The sequence below is a fragment of the Gossypium arboreum genome, chromosome 7 (assembly GCF_025698485.1).
Source record: "Gossypium arboreum isolate Shixiya-1 chromosome 7, ASM2569848v2, whole genome shotgun sequence".
NCBI lineage: Eukaryota > Viridiplantae > Streptophyta > Magnoliopsida > Malvales > Malvaceae > Gossypium > Gossypium arboreum.
This window is the reverse complement of record NC_069076.1, coordinates 42,208,617-42,223,824: the sequence shown is the minus strand read 5'-3', so window position 1 is coordinate 42,223,824 and position 15,208 is coordinate 42,208,617. Positions and strand designations below refer to the sequence as shown.

Below are 15,208 nucleotides of genomic sequence, written 5' to 3'. Positions count from 1 at the left end.
TTATTTATTATTTATACACTTACTTACTAAGCTATAAGCTTACTTTCTTTTCCCTCTTTTGTCTTATAGTGTCATCCAGCTAGCACAGGAGTTAGAGATCGTTGAAGATCTGCCCGCACTATCAATACTTTTGGTATTTGAACTAAACATTTTGAATTATGGCATGTATAGTAGGCTTAGTTATTTTGTTACGTGTCATAATTGCCTAGGTTTAAAATATTAGTTACAGTATTTGACCTATTATTTTGTACAAAGCCATTGAAGTTGGCTAATATTGTTAAAGGCATATGTTATATTGATTCATGATCTAATTGGATGCCATATTTTTGTCTCGGTTTTATTTAATGGTATGTGTTATGTTCTGGTAATACCTCGTACCCTGCTTTGATGTTGAATGCGGGTAAGGGGCGTTACAGTTACTCCAACAAAAATTTAATGATTTTGCTATGAAGAATTGTAGAAGTTGGAATGTGGTCCTTGTCCACTACTATTTTTCTTTTGATTTCCTACGTAATAAATTGACTCAAGATTTGATGGACAATTCTTGAAAGAATGTCTATCCACATAATATATGCAAGAAGCAATATCAAATTGACTAGGTGGCTGAGCTGTAATATGATTAAAACTGTTAATAATAAACCGTTTCAATATTGAAGAGATAGAAGATACCTAAGCTGAGAGTGAAGTAAGGGCATATACTTCATGCTCTCCGGCTACTCGTCTTTCTAAAGTTGTTCAATTTATTGGCCACTGGTTCTCTTGAATATCTCATAAGCGTCATTATAAGACTTTGATAAGGGATCATCATTTGCAGAAGCATCTACCACCAACCTTGGGTGTGCATTGAGACCATTACAAAATGTCTCCAATTGGATTCAATGTGGAATATCATGGTAAGGGCATCTATGAAGTAACTCCTTGAATCTTTCCCATGCCTCGTATAAGGATTCAACATCCAATTGTTGAAAAGTGGTGATCTCATTCCGCAACTTAGCATTTTTGCTAGGTGGGAAATACTTTACCAGAAAGCGTTCAGTTAATTCTTGCCAAGCTCAAATTGAATGTTGCAGAAATGAATTAAGCCATGCTTGTGCTCAATCTCACAACAAGTATGGAAACAAATTCAACCTTAATGCGTCTTCAGTTACACCAACTATCTTAAAGGAATCACTCACCTCTATGAATAGTCAAAGGTGAAGGTTTGGTCTGTGGGCATTCCGCTAAATTGGCCCATGGTTTTAACCATTTGAAACATCATAGGCTTCAGTTCAAACTATAGTGCCGCAATCTCTGGTCTCCTAATCCTTGGATTTAACACATTGAAAAGTGGCACAATGTATTTCCTTATAGCTCGAGCCTTATTGTCAGCAATAAGGATTCAATTACGAACATTAGCGGCTCCATTCCCTTGAACATCATTTTAATTTTCAAGGTTTATCTCAGCAGCTTGTCTCTGGACTAGTCTTTCTTGTCTTCTTTGTCGAAATGTACGTTTGATTTCAGGATCTACAGGGAGTAGATCGATGATTCTATTTATGTTCATAAACACCTGGAAATAAATCACAAAAAATAAAGAATAAAGAATAAGAAATTAATTAAACAAAAATAAACCAAATTGCAAGAAATAATTTCACAAATAATGATTAAATTAACAATCTATGACAATGGCCCTATAAACTTGTAATGTTAGGTTTTGTGTAAGTACACATAATCATTATCAAGTAATAAGTAAGTATAAGAGTTGTCGTCTCCACAGAGACTTTATATGTTAATCAACTAATTGTAAAATTAAAAATTACAAATTGGTAAGAAAAAATACAATGATTTCGAGTGATTGATGTAAAAATAAATAACTAGATGCAAAATTATCCTAAATGGAAATTAACCTAAGTGTGATCAATAATTAAAATGTATGAGGTGGGTTTAGTAGCAAATTCACAAGGTTTAACAATAATAACATGAAAAGGCTAGAATAATTACAACATTTGACTTGGTTCATTTTCAATGTGTTCACAATGTTCCAGAAAACATTTGATGACAACTCGATCTTTCATTAACCTTGAAACTAGTATTAAGCCCTTGATAATCTTTTACTCAGAAAAACATGCATACTACCATGATCATATTTAACTAAGGGTTCTTAGAGTTTATGTGAAGTAATAGGGATAGATTAGGTTTGAAACAATTTAATCACACAAACCTAAAAGTTATTCAATTAATAAGATCTCTCGAGTTATTATGAACCATTAATTTAATCGGGCTAGGATCTAAATTAAGCATGCACCTTTCAACTATTGTAACACCCCTAACCTGTATCTGTCGTCAGAGTAAGGGTACGAGGTATTACCGATCAATTCACAACATTTAACATACATAACTCATACATAAAGCATTCATTCTCCTAAATCGTTCAACACAATCACTTTGTCCCTTATAAGGGCCTACGAGGCCTAAAACATGCTTTAGAAGTAGTTCGGGACTAAACCAATAACTTATGAAAATTTTGAAAACTCAGAAAAATATCAACCATACAGGGGTCACACACCCGTGTAAACAGGCCGTGTGCCTCACACAGCTCCAAACACACCCGTGTCTCAGGTAGTGTGGAAACAGGGCATACATACTGACTTGGGTTACACGACCAACCACATGCCAGTGTGTCTAGCCTGTGTGCCCTTCAAAGAGGCCACACACATCTCTGTGTCAGGCCGTGTGCTAGGCCGTGCCAAAACTGTAAGGTATACTGACTTATGTAACACAGCCAAGTCACACGCCCGTGTGCTAGGCCGTGTGCCAATTAGAGAGTATACTGATTTGTACCACACGGCCACTCACACGCCCGTGTGTGAGATCGTCTGGAGCATACTGACTTTAATTCAATTTCATCACCAGGAGACATGTAACACCCCTTACCCGTATCCGTCGCCAGAACAGGGTACGAGGTATTAACAAATTATAGTATATACTGTAACACCCCGTTCCCGATACCGTCGCCGGAGTCGGACACGAGGGGTTCTCAGACCAACTCTCATGTGTCACACAGACTATTTTTCACATTTCCAGTCCAGCTGGCAACTGTGTCCCTATCACCTTAAAAATCATATCTTGAGTTCTAGAACTCGAAAACCAGTTCTGTAAATTTTCCCAAAATTTAGACTCATATATCCATCCATGGATTTATTTCTAGAATTTTTGGTTGGGCCAATTGGTATAGTTTATTAGTTAAAGTCACCCCTGTTTCAGGGTTCGGCTACACTGACCTTTGCGCATTACGACCTAGATATCATCTCGTACAGAGCTCCAATGCTCATGCCGTTTGTTTCTAATGAAACTAGACTCAAAGGAGAATCTATGAATATAAGTCATGACTTCTAATTGTTTCTGGATAATTTATGGTAAATTTTCAAATTCGAAACAGAGGATCCAGAAACCGTTCTGGCCCTGTCTCACGAAATCTTGAATATCTCTTAAAATACAGCTCATATGGTCGTTTCGTTTCGTCCATATGAAAATAGACCCATCAAGCTTCGAGTACATAATTTTTTTAGCAATTAATTCCACTCCTACTATTTTTAGTGATTTTTCGATCTCATATCACTGCTGCTGTCTGCAACAGTTACTGCAGTAGACTATGCCAATTTCATGAATCTTTCCTTGGCCTTACTAATCATCCATCATACATGACACAAATTATGGCCACCTTATCAAAATTAAGGTTTCTAAGACTCGTGGCTATAGGTTCTAGCATCCCACTCAAACGACCACATATGCCATTTTCACATGGCTTAAAGTTTACAACCCAAAATTCAACAAAACAATATAGCCTATACATGCCAAATGTTCTCCTAGTTCAACTACGAAGACAATACCAAAAGATTTCCAGCCAGTGTGATGACTTCAACGATGGTTCCGAGCACGCAAACGAGACGGATCCAAAGGACCTAAAATGGGTGACAAGAAAACACATAGTGAGTTTATAACTCAGTAAGTCCTAAGCATTCGACAATCATCCATCAATAAAATTATCACAACATGAAACGATAAACGAGGTTAGGTACTCCATCCATGTCGAAACTATACCATAATTCCTCGGACCTTTCGGTTCAATCTCATACCAAGTCATACATCCACATTTCATATTCTATTCAATAAGATATTTGAGGCATTTTTACACACCAACTCATTTTCACCACAATCATACAATTGCAATCATCACATAGATTTAAAGCTTACCAAGCTCATCCCCGAACATGAACATAGTGCCTATTCGCCATGAGCTCAAGGTACTTACCCAATCCGCTGTCCGTGATTAACTCGATAATGTCGCACACTCAAGGCCAATAGTGATGCAAAAGCATATATTGAGTCCGCACACTTAGTGCTATATATATATTCAGCTCGCACACTTAGTGCTATATAATCAAACTCGCACACTTAGTCTTTGTACAAATTTTAAACCCGCACACTTAGTGCCAATCTTGTCACCGTGCCCATTTAGACCCGCACACTTAGTGCCGAAATCAACAACTCAATACATCACACCTCTTTTCTTTTCATTCAATACTTTCATCACCACATACATACATGTATATAAATTTATCATTCCTTTCGGCATAATTACATAGACATTATGTCTATTTAAATCAATACCAAATCGTGCTTAGTGACTTACCTTGTGTTGGGTAAAATAGTTCCAAGTCGGCTACTCGATGACCTTCGCCTTTCCCTTGCTTGATTCTCCTCCTTTAACTCCTTGAGCTTGATTAATAAATCAACTAGTTTAATCATCTTGCTAAACATTTTCAGTTCAATTACACATGCATATGTTTGTTTGTACATTCGCAACCACTCTTACTAATTACCCATTTAGTCGATTATACACATAATTAAAGGCAACATCACGAATGGGCATACTCATGTATATATATATATATATATATATATATATATATATATATATATATACACACATAACCTAATATGCACCAAAATTTGATTCATCATCACCCACATACTCTCCTTAATGGCCGAATATACTTGCAATTTTACAAACATTCTCCAACAATTTCTTCTTTAAACAAACACATTTATCATTTACTTCATAACCAAAACATCATGTGCAAACATATATACACATATAGGTGCAAGGTCAATCTCAAGGTGATCATAATCACATATAAACATATATCAAAACACAAATTTTACCTATCATGCAACAAGCATAAATCGCACTTATGAGCATGCCATGGCGAATACATCACACACCATCCCTTTCAATTTTTGGTCATGGTTAAACAAAAAAACTCCATGTCTTACTCAAGAATGCTAAAAGAAATTTCAAGAGTAGTCAATCCATTATTACATGCATCATCAAAAAGCTTCACATTTAGCATGCAATGGCTTTAACACAATATCAACCTTGGCCAAATACCATTTCCATGGCATAACAAGGATTTGAACCATGGGCTAACATGAACATCAGGTTAGCAACTAAAACATGCATGAATCTCATGACACAACCTCAAACATACCTTAATCTTGATACAAGTATGACCAAATCTACTTCTAGTTCTCTTCTAAACCAAGCATGAAGTAAAAATCCTTCCTTTTCCTTAGTATTTTCGGCCAAAGAAATGAGAATAGATGAACAATTTTTTTCTTCTTTGTTTTCTTTCTCTCATACACAAGCAAGGGGGGAGAAGCATGGATGAGACCATTTTTTTTCTTTCTTTGCCCATACTCTTTATTTTATCATTTCTCCCTAATGCACCAACAAAACATGTCTATGACATGTTTTGCCCATCCTCTCTTGCCATGGCCGGCCACCACCTATAAAAAGGGGGGTATTTGACATGCAAGTCCATTGTTTTGCATGCATGCTTTAATTAGTCATCACACATTTCCCTATCATACTTTCAAAGTTTACTACTAGGTCCTTTCTAGTGAAATTCACCTTTATAACTCTAAATCAAATCATCAAAATGTCACACACAAATTAACACATATCATAGGCATCAAAATAAAATTTTAAATTATTTTTATGCCTCGGTTTTGTGGTCCCGAAACCACATCCCGACTAGGGTCAATTTTGGGCTGTCACATATACTATTAAATAAAACCCAAACAAAAATATGGCGTGCAATTTGATCATGAATCATTATAACATATGCCATTAACAATACAAACCAATTTCAGAGACTTCGTACAAAAGGATTAGTTTGATACTATAATTAATATTTTAAACCTAGACAATTATGACACGTAACAAAATAACTAAGTCTACTATACATGCCATATTTCAAAATGTTGAGTTCAAATACCAAGAGTATTGATAGTGCGGGCGGATCTTCAACGATCTCTAACTCCTGTGCTAGCTGGATGACACTATAAGACAAAAGAGAGAAAAGAAAGTAAGCTTATAGCTTAGTAAGTAAGTATATAAATAACAAATAAGGAATCTAATATGTTTACAACATAACTCAATTATATCATATTTTTAATTTTACTATTTACTCCGACTTGATCAAACTATCCCTCCTGCGTCATGATCACTAAATAAATCATAACTTGAGTTACGAAATTCAAAATTCAAATCCGTAAAATTTTCCTCAATCTAGACTTGTAAAAATTATTACTAATTTTTTTCTAGAATTTTTGGTTTAGCCAATTAGTACAGTTTATTAGTTAAATTTTCCCCTGTTACATAGCTCAACTGATCTGACCTTTGTTCACTACGAATTAAATTTCTCTCAGTACACAATTCAAATAACCATGAAACCTATTTCATTTAAAACTAGACTCAATAAGGAATTTTGTCATATAAACTATACTTCTTAATTTATTTTGTACAATTTTTCATGATTTTTCAAATTTGGAATAGGGGATCACATAGTCATCCTGAGCAAGTCACACACAATTGTAAATATATCAAAATATAGAATTCGTTTGCTTGATCTGTTTCTTTTATATGAAAATAGACTCATTAAGATTTAATTTCAAATCTCATTCAAGCTCTAATTAAATTATTTCTATTTTTGGTGATTTTTTAAAATCACGTCACTGCTACTGTCCAAAACAGTTTTAATGCTAATTTCACTCTTTCACACATTCTTTGTACTAACCTCATTTTAACTTATATATATATATATATATATCACAAATCATTTTCACTGTATTTCATACATCACGAGTATAGGCCCATGATTACAATGTCACCACAAAGCCATCCCGTTGAACAATTCGGATTAATCCTCGATACTTGATGGTTTCAGCACACAGCACCACCATCATATTTCATTTAATTTGGCTCTCTTGTACACATGGTGAACACTTAGTACCACTCATGTGACCTAGCCAATTTGTCTCCTAGCTCTCTTGTCTACATGGTGTCCTTCACTTGGAATCACGCATGCGACCTAGCAACGTTTATCTCTCCCGTAGCTCTCTTGTCTACATGGGATACATCCTGTATCACACATGTGACCTAGCTACTACATAGTATCTCGTAGCTTTCTTGTACACATGATGTGCACTCAGCACCATACATGTGACCTAGCTACGCTCCATCTATTTTATTCGATCTTTCCGAATGTTCAACCGAGATTTCTCTCTCTATTACTTATTTCCATTCTTCCAATAGTCGATTTATACTTCAACATCAGCTAGTATATATATAATAGGCTGAAATATAAAAATGTAAATGAAATTAATGTATTATTTACATACAAACTTACCTCGATGCAAAAATATGGAAATTTTGCAATTTAGTCCAAAACTTTTTCCTTCCCCCATTCGAGGTCGATTCCACGCCTTTCTTGATCTATAACAACATATCTAGCTCATTTAAAACTCGAACTATTTATTTTAATCCAAAAATCACATTATACAAAAATTGCATTTTTGCCCCCTAACTTTTACAAAATTACGATTTTTCCCCAAGGCTCGGAAATTTAATTTCAGCCCTTATTCTTATGTTTAATGACCTGCTGATCATTTTTCTCTTCTATGGCAACATCAAATTCTCACTCTAACACATAGTCATGAACAATAGGTATTTTTATCGATTATGCCGTTTTGCTCGTTTTCCCTAAAAATCGCTTAGAAAAGATCATTCTCCTAATTTCAAGGATTCATATTCTACCATCAAACAACAAAATACATGCCTATCATTCATGGGCAAATTTTTAAACATAAACTCTAACTCGAAATAATGGTAGAAATAGGTAAATCGAGCTACGAGGATTTCAAAAATGTGAAGAACATTAAAAACGGGGCTTGAAATCACTTACTATGAAGCTTGAAAGTTGAAGAAACCCTAGCTATGGAGGAGAGAAAATTTAGGCAACAACTAGTGAAGATGATGACCAATTTTGTGTTATTTTTCCCATTTTATTTCATTTAATATACAAATGACCAAAATGCCCTTACTACTAAACATTTAAAAAAATTCCCTCCATGACCAACTTTTGTCCATAACTTAGGAATTGGTCAAATTGCTATTTAAACCTCCTAGTTAATATCTCAAAGCAATTTCATACTAAAAACTTCTAAAACACAAGTTTTGCAATTTATTCGGTTTAGTCCCTAATCTCAACTTAAGCGCTCAATGCATAGAATTTCATCACGAAATTTTCACGAAATCATGAAATCATATCATAAACCCCAAAATAATTATAAAACAATTATTTCTATCTCGGATTTGTGGTCACAAAACCACTGTTCCGATTAGGCCCTAATTCGGGTTATCACAGGACACATGGCCATGTAACATGACCGTGTGTCATACATGAATGAGACACACGCCCGTGTCTCTGCTCGTGTGGATAAAAATAGGCCATTTGCAAGGCCAATTTGCCACCCTTATTCATGCTCACCAAAACAACCAAAATGGTACCATTTCATCATACAATTAGGTAGCCAAAATCATCAAACAAATGAACAATTCATACCATTAAAATTTCATCTATTCCATATCTCAAATCACTACCATTTACTTAACCAAATACATGCCAAAACAATATCAATCTATATAGTTCATTTACCATCATTCACACACACATAACTCCCTTATAAATAACCAACACAACACCTAAAATCATACCTCATCAAGGCTGTAACTGTAACACCCCGTACCCGAGACCGTTGCCGGAGTCGAACACGAGGTGCTAACAGACTTAATTCATATATTTTCACAGACCATTTTAAAAATTTCTAGACAAGCTGGCTAACTGCGTCACTGTCACCTTAAAAATAATATCTTGAGTTCCGAAACTCGAAAACCAGTTTCGTAAATTTTACCTGAAACTAGACTCATATATCCATCTACAAATTTTTTTCTAGAATTTTTGGTCGAGCTAATTAGTACAGTTTATTAGTTAAAATCTCCCCTGCTTCAGGGTTCGACTACTCTGACCTTCATGCATTACGACTTAGATATCTCCTTGTACAGGGCTTCAACACTTATGCCGTTTGTTTCTAAAGAAAGTAGACTAGAAAAGGAATCTGTACATATAGGGAATGACGTCTAATTATCTCTGGTTATTTTATAGTGAATTTCCAAAGTCGGAACAGGGGATCCAGAAATCGCTCTGGCCCTGTTTCACAAAAACTTAAGCATCTCATAAAATACGGCTCATATGATCGTTTCGTTACTTTCATATGAAAATAGATTCATCAAGGTTCGATTACATAATTTATTAACTATTTAATTCCATTCCTACTATTTTTAGTGATTTTTCAAATCCACACCACTGCTGCTGTCAGCATCTGTTTTTAAGGTAAACTTTACCTATTTCATGGTTTTCCATGAATCAACTAGAATTTGTCATACAAAGCACCAAAATGATCATGATTAACCATTCCAATGGCTAATCGTTACCAAACATTTCCATACCTCTCAATGAATAACATACAAAACGATTATAATGCTATGCTCAAAGTATATATAAGCCATTTTCGCATGGCTATCCAAATTTATACAAAACCAAAGGGTACATGACCAACAACAACAAGGGTAGTCCTATACATGCCATTTTTAGAGTTCAACCAAAAGTGTACCAAAAGGGCTTTGATAGTGTGGACGACTTCGACTTCGACAATCCCGAGTCCGATAGCTGACGAACCAAAATCTATAAAAGAGATTCAAAGAACGGAGTAAGCATTTAATGCTTAGTAAGTTTTGAGCAATGAAATTAGGCACAATCAAGTATAGCATTCATATAACTAAACGGATAATTTCATATACACATATTCTCAAAAATCAGTCCTACTTCACATTTCCAACCCTCGTATTCACACATAAGGGATCAACTTAACTAAAGGCCTGAAGCTCATTAATTGATGAGCGAATAATATTTAAAAGGAATCAACTACTCCAATGCATATCTGAAACGTACCTCATCGTTGGGATTTTACGAAGTATTAATTGAAATTATTACAGCAAGATCGCTCATTCCCAAACCAAGTACCTTGAATTTAGCCGGATATAGCTACTTGCTCAAATGCCTTGGGACTTAGCCGGTTATAGTAACTTCGCACAAATGCCTTCGGGACTTAGCCCGGATATAGTAACTCGCACAAATGCCTTCGGGACTTAGCCCGGTTATAGTAACTCACACAAATGCCTTCGGGACTTAGCTCGGATATAGTAACTCGCACAAATGCCTTCGGGCTTAGCCCGGAATTAGTCACTAGCACAAATGCCTTTGGGACTTAGCCCGGTTATCATCCGAATATCCATGCACATATCAATAAATCATGACACATCTATATTCCATTTTCATAACTAGAATTCAAACACAAGTCACTTATCAAGCATTATCATTTTCGGCTCAATAGTTACATACAAAGAGCATGATTTTGATTTACTTAAAACATGATCTAATCGAATCATAATCTAAGATCCATTACTCAAAAACTTACCTCGGATGTTGTCGAACGATTTCAGCAGCTATTCGATCACTTTTTCCTTTCCCTTATCCAACTTTGGTCCTCTAAGCTCTTGAGCTAATTCAAACAAATTTAACTTATTAAAGTCTCATTATGCTAGCTTATGGCCGAATATGACAAGGAGTTTGATAGGTCATATGGCCACCTTTAGCTCAAATACAAAATGGTCATACGCATTTTTAATCACATTGAGCAATTTAATACAATTAATCTAACATTTCCTCATGTGCACCTTTATGACCGAATACACACATCATTAACCTAATATCAATTAACTAAGCACTTTAACAAATTCTCCTTGAGCCGATTATCTAAGTCAAGATAGATTCATCATTATGCTCTTTATAACCGAATACATGCAACACCAATCTATCTCATGTGGCGAATATGCATGTCTATGTTGAGGCCAATTATATGCTTAATACTTCCTACAAATATGGTTACTTGTATTGACTACATACCATTTTGTTTCAAGTCCAAAACTCGGCTAATACACATATATACACTAGAAATAAAATACTAACATTTGCACTTCACCTTACTACCATTTTTGATCCAAATAACATGAACAACAACCATATTTCTCTTCTTCTTCTTACCATGGCCGAATGCATCAAGACACCATACCATTTCAATTTTGGTCATGGGTTAAACAAAGAATTTAATGTCTAACTCAAAAATGCTAAAAAGAAAATCCAAGAGTCATCAATCCACCATCACATGTATCATTACAAAGCTTCACATTTAGCATGCAAATGACATCAACACAAATCCACCTTAGCCGAAACTTAACTCATCTTCATGCCTCATCACCACAACATCAAACACCAACCAAGAAGACAAAACCCATGGCCGAATATCATCTCCATCACATAGCAAAGATTTATACCATGGGCTAGGTAGAACTCAAGCTAACAACTAAAAACATGCATGAATCTCATGGAACAACATCAAACATACCTCCTCCTAAACACCAACCAACCAAACATGAAGCAAGAAAATCCTCTTCTCCTTCCTTCCTCAAGTCACGGCAATGGAGGAGTAGCCTAGCTCATTTTTTTTTCTTTTTCTCTTTCTCGTCCTACTAACCACTAGTATTTTATTACCCATGCTCCTTATTTTATCATTCCTCCCATAAAACACTAACATAACATGTTTATGACATGTTTTACCTATCACATTTTGTCCACCCTCATTGTCATGGCCGGCCACTACCAATTAAGTGGGGAAATTGACATGTAAGTCCACCCTTTTTATTACATGCACTAATAGATCCTTATAGATTAACCTATCACATTTCAAAAGTGTCACACATAAGTCCTATTAACTAAATTCACATGCAATTAACTAAATCGAAGCTTAAAACTTTCACACATTGATATTCACATATTTTAGACAATAATTATCATATTCAAATAATTTGGTGACTTCGGTTTAGCGGTCCCGAAACCGCTTCCGACTAGGGTCACTTTAGGGTGTCACAACTCTCCCCACTTAAGAAATTTTCGTCCCAGAAAATCTTACCGTAAATAGGTTTGGGTATCGTTCTTTCATAGAGTTCTCGGGTTCCCAAGTAGCTTCTTCCATCCCGTGTTTGAGCCATAACACTTTTTATAAAGGAACCTTGTTGTTTCGCAACTCTTTCACTTCACGAGCTAGGATACGAACTGGTTCTTCTTCATAACTCATATCGCTTGAATTTCAACCTCGGAGGGACTTATTATGTGCGAAGGATCAGATCTGTAACGTCGAAGCATCGAAACATGAAAAACGTTGTGGATCCTTTCAAGTTCAGGGGGTAAAAGCAACTATATGTAATTGGACCAACTCGTTCAGAGATTGCATACGGCCCAATGAATCTCGAACTCAATTTGCCCTTACGGCCAAATCTGAGTATCTTTTTCCAAGGTGAAACTTTAAGAAACACTTTGTCTCCCACCTGATACTTAATGTCTTTTCGTTTCAAATCAGCGTCGACTTCTCGACGATCTGTACGCCTTCGGACTTTCACGGATTACTTTTACTTTCTTTAGCATCTTTAATCAAATCAACTCCGAAAATTTTACTTCCACCGAGCTTGGTCCAAAACAATGGTGTACGGCATTTACGACCGTACAAAGCCTCGTAAGGTGCCATCTTAATACTTGATTGAAAACTATTGTTGTAAGCGAATTCAATCAAAAGTAAATACCGCTCCCATGAACCACTAAACTCGAGGATGCAACATCTCAACATAACCTCAAGTATCTGAATTACCCGCTCGGATTGACCATCGGTTTGGGGGTGAAAAGCGGTGCTAAAATGCAACTTGGTACCCAAAGCTTCTTGCAATTTCTTCCAAAATCGTGAGGTAAATCTCGGATCTCTATCCGACACAATAGAAATAGGTACCCCGTGTAATCTCACAATCTGAGAAACATACAATTCAGCTAGTTTATCCAATGAAAAATCCGTGCGTACGGGAATAAAGTGAGCCGACTTAGTCAGTCTATCAACAACAACCCAAATCGCATTTTTTTACTTGCCGACACCGCAACCTGTACAAAATCCATCGTGACTCGATCCCATTTCCATTCGTGTATCATGATCGGTCAAGTAAACCCGTAGGCACTTGATGTTCCGCCTTCACTTGCGACATACTAAGCACTTCAAACAAAATCGAAATGTCTCGTTTCATACCATGCCACCAAACCGACGCCTCGGATCGTTATACATTTTCGTACTCCCCGGGTGAATTGACATTCGGCTACAATGAGCTTCATTCAGAATTATCAAAATAAGTTCTGAATTTCTTGGAATGTACAAATGACTTCTGAACCTCAAACAATCGTCATCATCAATTTGAAACTCTGATTCCATATTCGAAACACATTCAGCCCGTTTTGCAACCAGTTCATCATCGACTTTCTGAGCTTCACGAATTTGATGAATCAACAATCGTTTGGCCTTTAATTCTACCACTAACACATTGTCGGATAGAACAGACAAGTGTACATTCATCGCTCGTAAAGCAAACAGTGATTTACGACTTAAGGCATCCGTAACCACATTAGCCTTTCCCGGGTGATAGTTAATGAAAAGCTCATAATCTTTCAACAACTCGAGCCAACGTCTTTGTCGCAGATTCAAGTCTCTTTGAGTCATCAAATATTTGAGACTTTTGTGATCCGAATATACATGGTACTTTTCACCAAATAAGTAATGTCGCCATATTTTCAAAGCGAACACGATGGCAGCTAGTTCAAGATCATGGGTCGGATAATTTTTCTCATGTGGCTTCAGTTGTCTCGACGCATAAGCTACAACTCGACCCTCTTGCATCAATATGCAACCCAACCCAAGTAGGGATGCATCACTATAAATGACAAACTCTTTGCCTGATTCGGCCGCACTAGTATCGAGCTTCAGTCAAACAAGTTTTCAGTTGATCGAAACTTTTCTGACACTTTTCTGTCCATTCAAACTTAACATCATTCTGAAGTAGTTTCATCATTGGTGTGGCTATCATCGAGAAACCCTTTACAAAGCTTCTGTAGTAACTGGTAAGTCCCAAAAAGCTCCAAACTTCAGTAATATTTCTCGGAGGCTTCCAGTTAAGTATGGCCGAAATTTTGTTCGGATCAACTCGAATACCGTCGGCGCAGACACCACATGACCCAAGAAGCTAACCTCTCTAACCGTAACTCACACTTCTTGAACTTAGCATATAACCGCTTATCCCGTAAAATTTGCAACACTAATCCCAGGTGTTTAGCATGATCGGTTTCATTTCTCGAATAGACCAAAATATCATTGATAAACACAACTACAAACTGATCCAAATACGGTCTGAAGATCCGATTCATCAAATCCATAAATACCGCGGGGGCATTAGTGAGCCCAAACGGCATCACTAAGAATTCGTAGTGACCGTATCTCGTTTTGGAAGCAGTTTTGGGTATATCCGAATCTCGAATTCGCAACTGATAATAACCCGATCTCAAATCTATCTTTGAAAACACCGAGGCTCCCTTTAGTTGATCAAACAAATCATCAATACGCGGTAATGGATATTTATTCTTTATTGTCACTTTATTCACCGACGATAGTCGATGCACAACCTCATGGTTCCGTCCTTCTTTTCACAAACAATATTGGTGCACCCAAGGTGAGAAACTTGGTCGAGCGAAACCCCTATCCGTCAACTCTTGCAACCGAGCCTTCAACTCTTTTAACTCGGTTGGTGCCATACGATCTGGAGCTATCGAAATCGGTGTAGTCC

General features: G+C 36.4%; 1 non-coding gene across 1 annotated transcript; it reads left to right on the top strand.

The window, feature by feature from the left end:
* Positions 1 to 885: 885 nt before the first annotated feature.
* On the top strand, positions 886 to 992 carry LOC128296032 (small nucleolar RNA R71). Its single transcript, XR_008286580.1, has one exon. It is a non-coding gene; the product is annotated as a small nucleolar RNA R71 (small nucleolar RNA).
* Positions 993 to 15,208: the final 14,216 nt, after the last annotated feature.